Source organism: Cucumis melo, chromosome 4 (genome assembly GCF_025177605.1).
Source record: "Cucumis melo cultivar AY chromosome 4, USDA_Cmelo_AY_1.0, whole genome shotgun sequence".
Classification (NCBI taxonomy): domain Eukaryota; kingdom Viridiplantae; phylum Streptophyta; class Magnoliopsida; order Cucurbitales; family Cucurbitaceae; genus Cucumis; species Cucumis melo.
This window is the reverse complement of record NC_066860.1, coordinates 19,236,479-19,250,114: the sequence shown is the minus strand read 5'-3', so window position 1 is coordinate 19,250,114 and position 13,636 is coordinate 19,236,479. Positions and strand designations below refer to the sequence as shown.

General features: G+C 36.2%; 1 long non-coding RNA gene across 1 annotated transcript in view; it reads right to left on the bottom strand.

Annotated features, from left to right (window-relative positions):
- LOC127149065 (uncharacterized) overlaps window positions 1-12,919 on the bottom strand; it is a 71,133-nt gene extending 58,214 nt beyond the window's left edge. Inside the window, exon 1 of the long non-coding RNA XR_007820296.1 lies at window positions 12,822-12,919. This is a non-coding gene — a long non-coding RNA (uncharacterized LOC127149065). The remainder of the gene's footprint in view (window positions 1-12,821) is intronic.
- Between the last annotated feature and the right edge of the window lie 717 nt (window positions 12,920-13,636).

Here is a 13,636-nt window from a genome sequence, read left to right as displayed (position 1 = left end):
GGAAATAGGGGGTTTTCTCGACGCACGATAATGCGTTGGGAAAACCGTTTAATGAGCGTTGGGAAGCTCCTTTTTTCGACGCCTTTTTAGGGATTTCCCGACGCCGCGCGACTACGTCGGGAAATCCCCTTTATAATCGTTATAGTTCTGTAAAATACAGAATTGAAACCGAGAGGGGAAAAGGGAGGAGATCGAAGCGCTTTAGTCTCCCATCGTCATTGCCGTCGCCGCCTTCCGTTGCCGTCCCTTGCTGTCGTCTGCCACTTTAGGTAAGTGGAAGATTAAAATTTGTTTAGTTTAAATTTATGTTTTAGGGTTTTTTTAGGAGAATTGTTTTAGGATTTTCTTTTAGAATAGATTTTTTTTTGTTAAATGTATTTTTGTATAGAATGTGTGTAATTTATGGTTGAATTTAAATTTGAAGGGTTTAGGGTTTATGATTTATAGTTAATTTCAAAATTGAATTGGGGGGGAGGGGGGTTAATATAGTTAAATTGAAATTTGAATGGTTTAGGGTTTAGGGTTTATAGTTAAATTGAAAATTGAATTGAGGGGGGGAGGAGGGGTTTATAGTTAAATTGAAAATTGAATTGGGAGGGGGGGGGGGGAGAGTTATAGTTGAATTGAAAATTGAAATTGGAGGGGGGGGGGGATTTATGGTTAAATTGAAAATTGAATTGGAGGGAGGGGGTTTAAGTTAAATTGAAAATTGATTTTTTTTTTTTTGGGGAGGGGGGGTTATGGTTGCATTCAAGTTTGTAGGGGGTTATGGTTACATTCAAATTTGAAGGGCGGTTTATGTTTTGAATTGAAAATGTAATATGTGTGTTAAGATTTGATTTGGCTATCCTGCATTTATGGTAGCCTTTTTTGTTTTGAATTTGCTTATGTTTGGGATGATTTCAAGGGGTGGTAGTAGGATAGCTTGAAGTATTTTGTTGCTAATAATTAGATTGTGTTGGCTATCCTGCAGTTATGGTAGCCTCTATAGTTTGAAGTTAATTATTGAAAAATAGTGAAAATTCAGGGGAGTAAGTTATGGATGTGAGAGAGTGAGAGAGATATGTTTCTAATCAAACCTATTTATGTTTTAGGGACTTAAACGATGGATAAGGGTTGGATGAAACTTAGAAATAAGTTCTCCCTTGAGTATAGACATGGAGTGACCCAATTTTTAGAATTTGTGAAGTTTCACGTTGATGCCTACGAACGATTAAGGTGTCCATGCAAGAGATGTTTAAATTTAAATTGGAGCTCATTAGAGGGTGTTGAATGACATCTACTGGCTATTGGAATATCCCCCTACTACACAGAATGAGTGTATCATGGAGAGTCATTAAGCTCTAGAGGTACATAAAACTTTTAGGAAGGAACTAGTAGTAATCCTTTTGATGAAGGAACTAGTAGTAGGCAATTTAATGAAGAAGTTGATATCTTTGGTATGCTTATCACATGCCCCTATTGAACATGAAGAGGAAATAGAGGAATTTCGTTTGGAAGATGAAATACCGATAAATGTTGAGGTAAATATAGATGAAGATAGAACAAATAATATATTTCAGGACTTATTGAATCAAGCACGTAATGAGTTGTACCCCGGTTGTTCTAAATTTTCGTCGTTGAATTTTTTGGTTAAGTTGATGCATGTGAAAGTTCTAAATGGTTGGAGTAACAAGTCGTTCGACATGTTGTTAGAACTCTTAAGAGCAGCGTTTTCAATGTGTAGTAGTACTATTCCTAGTTCATTTTATGAAGCAAAACGAAAACTTTGTGACTTGGGCTTGGAATATGAGACTATTCAACGCGTGCAAGTATGACTGTGTATTGTATTGGAAAGAATTTGCTGATTTGCAGCATTGTCCTACATGTGGCGAGGCTAGGTACAAGGTTAATCATAATAGAGGGAAGAAAATTTCGCATAAGGTATTGCGCCACTTTTCTTTGGTACCTAGATTACATCGCTTGTTTGTATCACAAGAAGGGTCTGCTGACATAAGATGGCATAGGGATAAACGTGTTGAAACAGATGATGTCTTGAGATATCTAGCTGATGCAGAGGGGTGGAAGCACTTTGATTCTGAATTTTCTGATTTTGCTTCTGATCCACGAAACGGGCGTTTGGGCTTGGCTTCAGATGGGTTTAACCCATTTGGTCAAATGAGTACCTCGTACAGTATGTGGCCTGTTGTGTTACTTTCTTACAATTTGCCACCATGGAAATGCATGAAAGAGACAAATTTCTTTATGTCACTGCTCATACCCAGTCCTAAATCTCCTGGTAGGGAAATTGATGTGTATCTCCAACCATTGATTGAGGAAGTTATGGACTTTTGGGGTGCGTACGTATGACTCTCTTACAAGTCAGTTCTTTCAGCTATACGCAGCCTTGTTATGGACGATTAATGACTTCCCGGCGTATGGTGACCTATCAGGATGGAGTACGAAGGGGTATCATGCATGTTCTATATGCATGGGTGATAGATCGTCCTTCGGGATACGAGGTAGAATATCTTTCATGGGACATAGACGCTATCTTCCACAGAATCACGTGTGGCGTAGAAGTAGGCTACACGATGGAAAGGTAGAGCGTAAGGCTCCTCCAGTGGTAATGAATGGGCATGAAATATTAAAACAACTAGATTAGTTGGACTTTCCAGTTATGAGTTAACATCCTTCAATACAAGATAAGAAAAGAAAGAGAGCTCTGTTTGTGCTTGATTAAACATATCTAACTTTAACCAATCTAATGTGTTATATTTGTAATGTGTAACGATTGTTTGTGCTTGATTTAAATGATTAAGCAATGAATAGGTTTGTTGAGCATCAGATGCTCACGACCTTTAAAGAGTTTCGGGCCGATTGTCACAGACATTTCAAAAAGTACAACGACCCGAAGGAGGCTCGTGCCAACCCACCAAACGCATTGGTTGGACGTCATGAGGATTGGCACTTCCTCTGTGACAACTATATCAGGCGTGCATTCCAGGTATTTGTCATAATTAATTATGATAACAAGTTTTAATATGTATAAGAAATAAACAATATAATGGTTTTAGTGTAGGAGCAATCACGGACGAACAAGGCTGCTAAACAGAAGCAACCTTACAATCATAGTAACAGATCCAAGTCGTTTCTACAATGACAGTACGAGCTCGCTGAGAGAGAAGGAGAGTCGGTCGATTGTATGGAGTTGTTCCGAGAATCACATGTTTGAGCTGGGACGTTCGTGTCGCAGGCCGCCGAGGATGCGCATGTGAGTTATGCCCTTATTAATTATCCACTTTCATTATATATTTTTTCGCGTTACCTAACATAGTTTTTAAATTTGTTGCAGAATCAAATGCTGGAACTCCAATCCCAGCCTACCCCAGAGGTTACTCAGCCACTCTCTGAGGATGAGATATGCGATCAGGTGTTGGGTAAACGACCAGACTACTCAAAAGGCCTTGGTTGTGGACCCAAGCCAAAGGTCCGTAGTGCAAGCAGTTCGTCGACATCTTGTTCGTAGTCCAAAGAAAAAAAGAGATTGAATTACAAGCTAAACTTCATGAAACTTTGGAACAGATTGAAGTACAAGATAGAAATCACCAAGCGTTAGCTTAACAAGTGAAAACAATGAAAATGATGATAGAAGAATTAACTCGTGCACAACAGGGAGCACCACATGATCCCTAGCTCTGCGGTACGTATATATGTCTCTATTATTCTTAAGTTTTTGCAATATATGATTATGTACTAAAATTAGTTACTTTTATATCTTTTTTAGGACCGAAGGTGTAGAATGACGCATACGCACCACGTTGGGAGACTTTTTGTTATTTTTGTGTTTTCTTGTATTATGAGAACTATATTTTTTGTATTAAACTTAGTAATATTTTGTGAACTTATTCGTATTATTAATTTTAAATCTTTTTTTAATTTATGTTTGTATATTTCTTAATTTCTTAATTTATGTTCAATTTGTTTTAATTTAATCCAAAATATCGGGAAAAATATTTGAGCAATCCGAACATCGTTGTGAATATTTGAGCAAAACATTTTAAGGAAAAAAATAGAAATAAAATATTAAAAAATATATATAAAAAGGAATTCCCGACGCAATGAAACGTCGGGAAAAAAAACGTCGAAAAAGAGGCATTTCCGATGCCGCGAGGTGCGTTGGCATAAGGTCTGTCGGGAAAGAGGTATTTCCGATGCCACCTTTGCCGACGTTTATTTAGGCGTCGAGAGAGGCTTTCTCGATGCCGTGTTGGTACGGCGTCGGGAAAGCCTCTCCCGACGCGGTTCTCCCAACGTTCTTTCCGACGTCGTGATGTACGTCGACATATCCTTTTCCGACGTATTTTTCATTTTTACCGATGCTTTTGAGCGTCGAGAATACCCCCGTCTCTTATAGTGATTGAAATTATAACAATAACACTTTATTAATAACGATCGATGAATTATATTTACTATCTATGAGTTTTAGGACATAAAACCCAACAAACTCCCACTTGGACTAAAATTCTAGTCTTTATGGGATGTACATAGTAAAGTAATCCTCAAATATTGGAAATGGTAAAATGTACAAGTATATTACATAAAATGTATATATATAAATACAATAAACTAGGGCATCCTCGTATCCATTACACGTCTCCCACTTGCCCTAGATTACTTAATCTACATATCTCGTAGACCTAGACTTTCTAGATGACTCTAAAACACTTTAACTAGGAGAACCTTCGTAAACAAATCAGCAATGTTATGCTCCGAAGCGATCTTGGTGACGATCACATCCCCTTATTGCACAATCTCTTGTTTTAAGTGATACTTCCTCTCTATGTGTTCCCCTCGTTTGTGGTTGCAAGGTTCTTTTGAATTGGCTACTGTCTCACCGTTATCACAATATAAAGTGATAGGCATGTTCATGTTTGGAGAAACTTTCAAATCATGCAGGAACTTCTTAAGCCAAAGTACTTCTTTTGCTGATTCGTAAGATTCGCAAGTAGCGACGTACTCAACCTTCATAGTAGAGTCTCCAATGTATCTTTGCTTGATGCTACGTCATACTACAGCTCCCCCATTTAGGATGAACACTAATCCCGATATGGATTTCCTAGAATCCTTATCGATTTGAAAATCAGAGCCAGTGTATCCTATAAGGGTCAAATCCTTAGCTCCATACAAAAGCATTAAGTCTCTCGTCCTCATAAGATACTTGAGAATAATTTTAACTGTCGTTCAATGGTCTAACCATGGGTTAGACTAATACCTACTGGCTATTCCCACTGTATAACAAATGTCTGGCTTAGTGTAGAGCATAATATACACTAAGCTGCCCACAACTGAGGCATAGGGAATATGTCTCATATCCTTAACTTCTTGAGGTGTCTTAGGACATTGTTCCTTAGACAAGCGAACCCCGTACCTGAAAGGTAATAAATCCTTCTTAAAGTTCTACATCGAATATCGAACCAACAGTTTATCGATATAGGTTGCCTGAGACAGTGCTAGCATTTTGTTTTTACGATCCCTTATGATTTGGATCCCCACAAATATATTGTGTCTCTCCTAAATCTTTCATTTGTAATTGGGCTAACAATCAAGTTTTAACGTCAATTAGGTATCCCACATCATTTCTAATGAGAAGAATATCGTCCACATAAAGTACTAAGAAACCTACTTTACCTTTGTTGATTTTCTTGTATACACAAGGTTCATCAACATTTTATTGTCAAAACTATAAGGGGGCGTTTGGGGGAAGGGTTGATTTATGGAAGGCTTAGTGTTATGATAAAACTAGTGTTATGTTAAACCTAGTTTTATCATAACCCTTGTTTGGGGGAAGGGTTTAGAAACCTAGTTTTATCATAACCCTTGGGGAAAGGGTTATGTGGGAAGTGCTATGATAGTGTTATGAAAAAGGTGTGAACGAGAAGTTTTATGTGGGAAGGGTTATGGGGATTTTATGATAAGATGTGTTTGGGGGAAATGTTAGGTGAATAGTTTTATGAGAAACTTATGATAAGATATGTTTGGGGAAAGGGTTAGGTGGGTAGGTTTACGTGGAATTTATAATAAAATTTATTTGGGGAAAGTATTGTATGGGTTGGGTGAATAATTTTTTATTTATTTAATATAATATTTTTTAAATGAGATTGTAAATATGATAAAAATAATTTTATCGCACACTTTTTTTTTACGAAAGCGTTGAACCCGTCTTATTGCCAATAATTTATTCTATGTGTAATGTTATTAAATTCGTAAATACAGTTGTCCAATTTGTAATTAATTTATGAACATATTGTGAAAATTTTATTAAAATTCATTTTTTAGAAATACAAATTAATTATTTGCTAATTGTGATTAGCGATAGGGACGTCCCCCTATTATAAACATATATAATTACGTGGTATAACACCTGGGTGAAATTGTGAAGTAATCACATATTTAAAATAAACATTACGCGTGTAATTGAAGGGATGTACAAGGGACAACAAAAATAAGTATGCATAAACAACAGAAGTACATAAGGAAACAAATAGTTGTTTACAATAGGAAAAGTAACCCACAGTCATAAAAATGAGAAAGTGAAGTAAGCAAACAAAAACCAAGAAATGTCAGTACAAACATAATCTATCTCGGCATGTCACGTAGGAGGACTCTACAAAATCCCTCCCTCTCATCCTCAGGCATGAGTACGAAACACGTCAAGTCGTCTATACGAGACAGAAGATGCCTTTGCAACAACACCCTATCCAAACTTGTCAGTTTCGGCATCTCACGAAATATGCAGAAGAATTCCATGCGCACATGATTGTCATTAGCAAGGGTGCGTGCAGGCCACTCGACAATCATCCTGAGTTGGTCGTTTGTTTGGTCGAGCGTGTAATAAACATTATCAACATCCACCTCTCTCTGGCTTCCCCTCTTCCTCTTCGATCCACTCGATCCGACCCTACCTTCTAAAGCGCGTGAAGATTGAGATGCGCGCACATCGTTCTACGACAAGTACTGAATGAAAGACAAATGAATTAAATGTACATTGCGAACGTCGTGTGACGTCTATATTATTTTCCTTACCCTAACCCAATTATCAAATAATTCTTTCTCCGCAATGATACATTTCTCTTCATTGTTCCACCCAAAGCCACTGCACACTGGCCTCTGCATTTCGATGATGGCCTGGAATGTCCGCTTCAGTGTATTTTTTTTACAGTCAATTACAGTCGTTGTGCGGACCTGACATCCAAGTAGTTTCTTCGCCATCATGCGTACCAACTGGGCCAGGTAACCTGGTCGAGACCTACCATTATCCGATTTCCATCCCCCAATTGACACCAACTTCATTAAACACTCCACAAGAGAGCCCTCTGCCTCCTCTGTCCAGACATGTCTCGGGGCACGGTTTGAGGTTGACATACTAAGAATGAAAAATTACAAGAAATACATGGAGTATGTTAGTAATTTCACAATTTCACATTTAACAATCACAAACAAAAGGCACACGTACATTTCATATGCAATAGTACATTTTACAGGTGATAGAAATTCGCATACAATCGATTACTTGTAATGTAAAATTTTCTTATCTAAGCATTACGAAACTGTCAATCAGTAAACATCAATTTGGCTAGTTTGTCGCACCACTGAGACCACTCGTTTGTCGTCTCAATGTAGTGAATGTCTTCTAAAGCAGTGGTCGTTACGTACACGGAGTCCCATTCGTCCATGTCATCAATGTCGTCGCAATATGTCATTTCTCTGTTGATTAAATTGTGGAGCAAGCAACATGCTAGTATGGTGTGACACTAGACTTGTAGGGGATAGTACGACTTTCCACGAAGAATGGACCAACAACCCTTAGGAACACCGAAGGCGCACTCAATGACATTCCTTGTCGAGGAGTGCTTCATGTTGAAGTACTCCTTTGCATTTGTTGGCGCATTTCCAGCACCACGCCACTCTTGCAAATGGTACCACTGGCCTCTATATGGGGCGAGAAACCCCTCTGCGTTTGGATAACCTGTATCGCATAGATAATAATATCATGTTATTAAAACATTCGTTTAAGCGCTTTGAATAGGTAAGTAAAAAACGACATTGTTTTATTATAAATAAGATATACCCTTTGGTACTTGTAGTCCATTTTCTCGTGAAAGGGCATCACGTAGAATTCACGAGTCTGCCGCAGATCCTTCCCAACTAACGAGGACACAAACAAAATCCCCTTTCATGTCGCACACGCCCAGTATGTTTGTGACAATTTTCCCCTTACGCGTTCTGAATGTAGGCCGATCTGCTGCGGGAACGTTCACCTTTATGTACGTCCCGTCTAACGTGCCAAGACAATTCTGCAGGTTGTAATAAACACACCGATATAAGTGCCACGTACATTAAGCTCAAATACATTAAACTTGTACCATGCCCACCTCGAAACACTTCCAACGTTGATCATTGCAGTTGTTTGTCACCGGAACAGGTCTCTTTATCAACTCCTCGTATAGTTGAATGACAACCAACAGTACAAGGTTAAAATGTCGCGATACTGTCTCACCGGACCGTACAAATTCTCTTTGAATGACGCGGTTCTTCACGTCATGGGCAAGGACGTGCAAGAACATTGCTACCATTTCCTCAACGTCGATAATCTCGATGGACGAAAGACTAGATACAGTCCGAAGTAAATGACATAGAATTGCAAATGTTCACCTGTCCATTCGTGTGCTTTGGCGACACATAAAATCTGACTCGTGTATCATACGAAAGTACGTAAGCTGCCTTATTCTATGACGTGTATCCGATGGTGTATGTGTGATACACCTATTATCGTTCATTAATAGCTCCAACGTTAGTAACATCTGACGTTGGGCTAACGTGAACGTAGTTAGGACGCCAATGAGTGTTTGTTGATCCATTACAAACTATGTAAAGTTTCCTAAAAAATATGTAGTAAGTGAATTAGTACAATATCCATATACATTGTGAAAAATCCCTAATTAAAGCTTATTACGCACTTACTAATACCCTAAACTTAGTAATTTGTTAAACCCCCCTATTTAATATGCGATAACATGTCATGTATGAATTGTTTCCATCTTATGTACAAAAAGTTGTAACTTTACTTAAAACTTACGTACAAAAAACAAATAACATATGTACAAATGTTTCAATCTTACTTCGTTTGTGTAACATAAAACAAATAACTTGTTTTGAACGTTATTTTAAAATATGGGTTGCATTCTAAAGGCCGTATGAAAATTGTAAGTACAACGTGTCATAGGTATTAGAAAAATCATAGGTGAGAGAAGAACGTTATGATAAAAATATTATTTTCAAATTTTTTTTGTATGTAAGAGAAGAACGTCTTTGGTTTGTAAGTAGTATGGTGTTAAGTTAATTGCTTTATTTGTGTTACTTCGAGGGATTGTACAAACATTAAAAACTTTTTATTCAAAAAGAATTGTGAACTTATAAACTATAGTATGGTCTTAAGTTAATTGTTTTATTGTGTTACTTAGAAGGATTATTAAAACATTGAAAACTTTATATTCATAAAAAAATTGTGAACTTATAACTATAGTATGGTGTTAAGTTTATTGCTTTATTTGTTTTACTTACGAGGATTGTTAAAACTTTGAAAATTTTTTCATAAAAAAATTGTGAACTTATAAACATTGGTATGTTAATTTGTTAAGTTATTTGCTTTATTTGTCTTATTTATAAACATTGGTATGAAAATTTGTTCGAATGGCGTTTGTTGGCCGTGAAAGTTTAATTTAAATAGATGTTGAAAACATACAATGGAAAGAAAAATAATATTAATTCATTATATAAATGAAATGTCCATGAAAATAAATTATTACAAAACAAATAGTCTGTAAAAATACGTACATACATAATTTATAATGTAATGAAATGAAGAAATACAACATAGAAGTTTAATGTACATATGCCTAAGTTATAATACCTCTTATAAGTGTGGGATAATCGGGGATGTTCTGAAAAAAGAAAATGAACAAGTTAGTATACAAGTGAGGTCGAAAACAATACACGTTTTTCAAATGCAACATAATTGAAAAAAAAAAAAGAAATGGAAGAAGTGCATACCTTGTATTGAGAACCACTGACCCGATATTGAAACAGTAAAAAAAACATTGAAAACAAAAAATAAAATGTGAAAACAAATGTTAAGCAGCCTCAGAGTTTAGAAATCGGTTCAATAACTTGAACCAGATTTCATCATGGTTGAAACATCAATTAAGAGGGATAAAAAACAAACAACAAATGCAGAAATACATGTAAAAAATTAGGAAGAAGGTAGGTGATAAACATGACATCAACATACGTAAAAAAAACTGTTCATAACATACAATATAGTGGACATACAAAAGAGGGCAGAAACGGTGAGAGAACAACGCAGAAACTGAGAGAGAACAAGGCATACAAACATAGGCATACAAACCGTGAGAGAACAAGGCATACAAACATAGATGACATACAAACATAGGTGACAAACTAGGACAAAAACCGTGAGACAACAAGGTAGAAAGTATGATGAGAAAAGAGTATGAAAAGCTTAGAACCATTTACCTACGAAAGAAGAATAAGAATATGAAGGAAAGAGCCAAGCAATGAGAAATGGAAGTGGTAAATCATAAGCAGAAAAGGAGGTTTATATAGAGGATTGGGGATTAAATATGCAAATAAATGACCCAACCAAGAAAAGGCAGGGGAATCTCTGCAAAAGTAGGCTACAAGATAAGTCAAACAACAGTCAAAAGTAGATATTGGAAGCTATTCTTCAACCAAGTACACATGAAAAGATAAGACAAACAATTGAAGAGACAAAACACAAATAAAGAGATTTTTCCAAAATCGTAATATACATAATGAAGGGCAGAAACAAATTGAAGGTCAACAAAGTAAACCAAACTAAACCAACACAAACAAAACCTAACTAACAAGTAAACCAAAGTAAATTGAAAGAAAGTAAGCAAATAACACAGAATGGAAGGCTAACAAAATTTTGTACAACATAAAGGAAGAAGACAGAATGCAATCCCAACATATATTACAGCATAGCCAAATTAAATCAGAAGAGAATCAACAAATCGGGCTACATACATATATGGAAAACAAAAAGTGTAACAAAATCAGTTTGTGTAAAAAGGTTAAACTCATCCTCTGCTAAAAAATTGGATTAAAAAAGAGGCCAATACCTCCCTACCAAGCTCGATCGGCAACCATTGGCAGACAACGTGAAAGTTTCTGTCTTATTAGATTTAGAATGATGAAATGGCAAGCACATTTCTAACTGCGTTCCAATAATCTAATCAACGACACATTTGTTTGGAAGATAATTATATTGATAATAAAAAAAATGTAAATTACATTATCGGTAAAGGTTTTCTAATAATCCAAAAGATAAATTAACTGTAATATATGTACGACCCAATCTAATCAAACTAATGTAGGAATGAACTCGATCGATACCATGATCCATGTATTCTTCAACTACCTACAAAATTGAAGAAAAGGAACCTTAGCCAACTTTCATTACGGAAAATGCATAAGCATAAGCATAAACATTAAGTACATGCCAAATAGGAACTTTTTAACATAAGCGTCCAAGGTTCATATGACCAAGGATTTTAATAAAAGACCCATAAAAAACACAAAAGATAAAAGAAAAAAACACCGAGTACATAAGCATAAGCATGGTTGCAAATATAAGTTTCGATTCAATCTTTACAGACCTAACAATATTCTGATTTAAAGTTAAAACTTAAGCATACACGTATTCTTAGCCCTCCCTTCAAAGTCATTTATAAACTTAAACATAAACTTAACATCTCACTCACTCCTTCCAAGGTCATTATTAAAAATAAATGTATCACTCCCCTCCCACCCAAGTCATACAACCAAGTTTCTTAGTAAAAGATTCATAAGGGACGCAAAAGAGAAATAAAAACACCGACTTCATAAGCATAAGCATAATATATAAGTAATGCAAATGTAAGTTTTGATTCATTCTTTACAGACCCAACAATGTTTTAGTCTGCATCAAATTGAAACTTAAGCATAAACGTACCCCTAGCCCCAACCCCCCATCCAAGTCATTTCTAAACTTAGTAACTCACTCTCTCCTTCCAAGGTCATTATTAAACATAAAGGTATCTTCCCCCCCCTCCCCCCAATTCCCCACTCTCTCACCCCTTCTAAAGACAAAGTTGAGCTTAAACATGAACTTAGCACTCCCACCGCCCCGCTCCCCACTTCCAAGGCCATTAATAAACCTAAACATAGACTTACCTCCTCCCTTCCACAAACACCTATGCTACGAATAAAACTTTACAAGTAAACGAAGTCAACGAGAAATTAACAAAACAAAACAATGTCAACACGGTTCCTAAAACATGTGTAAGCAGATTGAACAAAATAGCTAGCTTATCAATGACTACCATAACTGCAGGATAGTCAACGCAACTATGAACAGAGATCCAAAGTACATGTCAACATGATTCCTAAAACATATGTCTAAAATGATCGAACAAAAGAGTCTTTCAATGCCTACCATAACTGCAAGATAGTTAACGTAATAACACGTGTTGTAATCAAATCCACACAAAAAAGCATATAAAGTTGTCTCATTTACAAATTTTACCTTTGAGATTGGGAACATAAAATATATTGGTTTACGAATTCAGCCCACACCGTTCTTACGACATCTAAATCGTCCTGTGAGTATGTCGAGGTTGATCCTTCTATCTATTCATCATTTATGCAACAGTTGTAAATAACATACGTAGTTCAAAAAGGTAAAATGAAATACTTACTACTTCAATGATTGTCCTGTTGCTTGACAATATTATATCACGCATGAATCGCATCACATAATACCTGCACTCCACAATGCCACCTTGCTTCGGACACTATCCATCAAAGAAAAAGAAGAACAAAATACCTATGTTACAGTTGCAAAACATAAAGTATGTTTACCTCTTTCTTATACTAAATCCCTACTTCTCATACCTTGATTATCCTCCAAATAGGCTTCTTCTTGTTCGAAATGTCGAAAGCCCTAAGAATGCATATCAAACTACGTAAGTTATACAATCATTGTCTCACATGCAATATATTAACTCATTATTGTTTTATCATAAATAAAAGTTCCAACATACATCCGGACGACATCAGAGGCATCATTGTTAATTCGGTTTCTCAAAGGATCCATCTAATATGCAGTGTCCCTTGAAAAATCGATGGCTATTAGACACCAATGGTTTCTATATTGATAGGTAAATGTGAGTTAAACTTAGAATGAAGGTCATATAGTTCATTAGGTGCATTAACTGAAAAAAGTTTTGCACATACCCTGAATTGTATGGAAACATCAAAATCTGACGATGGTCGGTCCCAAGCAATCTAGCATCAGGATCTGTGCTCGATCGTCTTTACTTATACCAACTGAAATAGAGCCAGCGTCTGCAAACTTGTAGGATCCTAACGTTCCTTTCTCTTCCATCACTTTGTAGAGGTGACTACAAATATGAATAGCATAATCGATTTTAGTGTGTGGTACATGTTATTATACTATGTAATTGATGTACAAAAGAGGTAACTTACAACATGAATGCATCAATGCATTGGG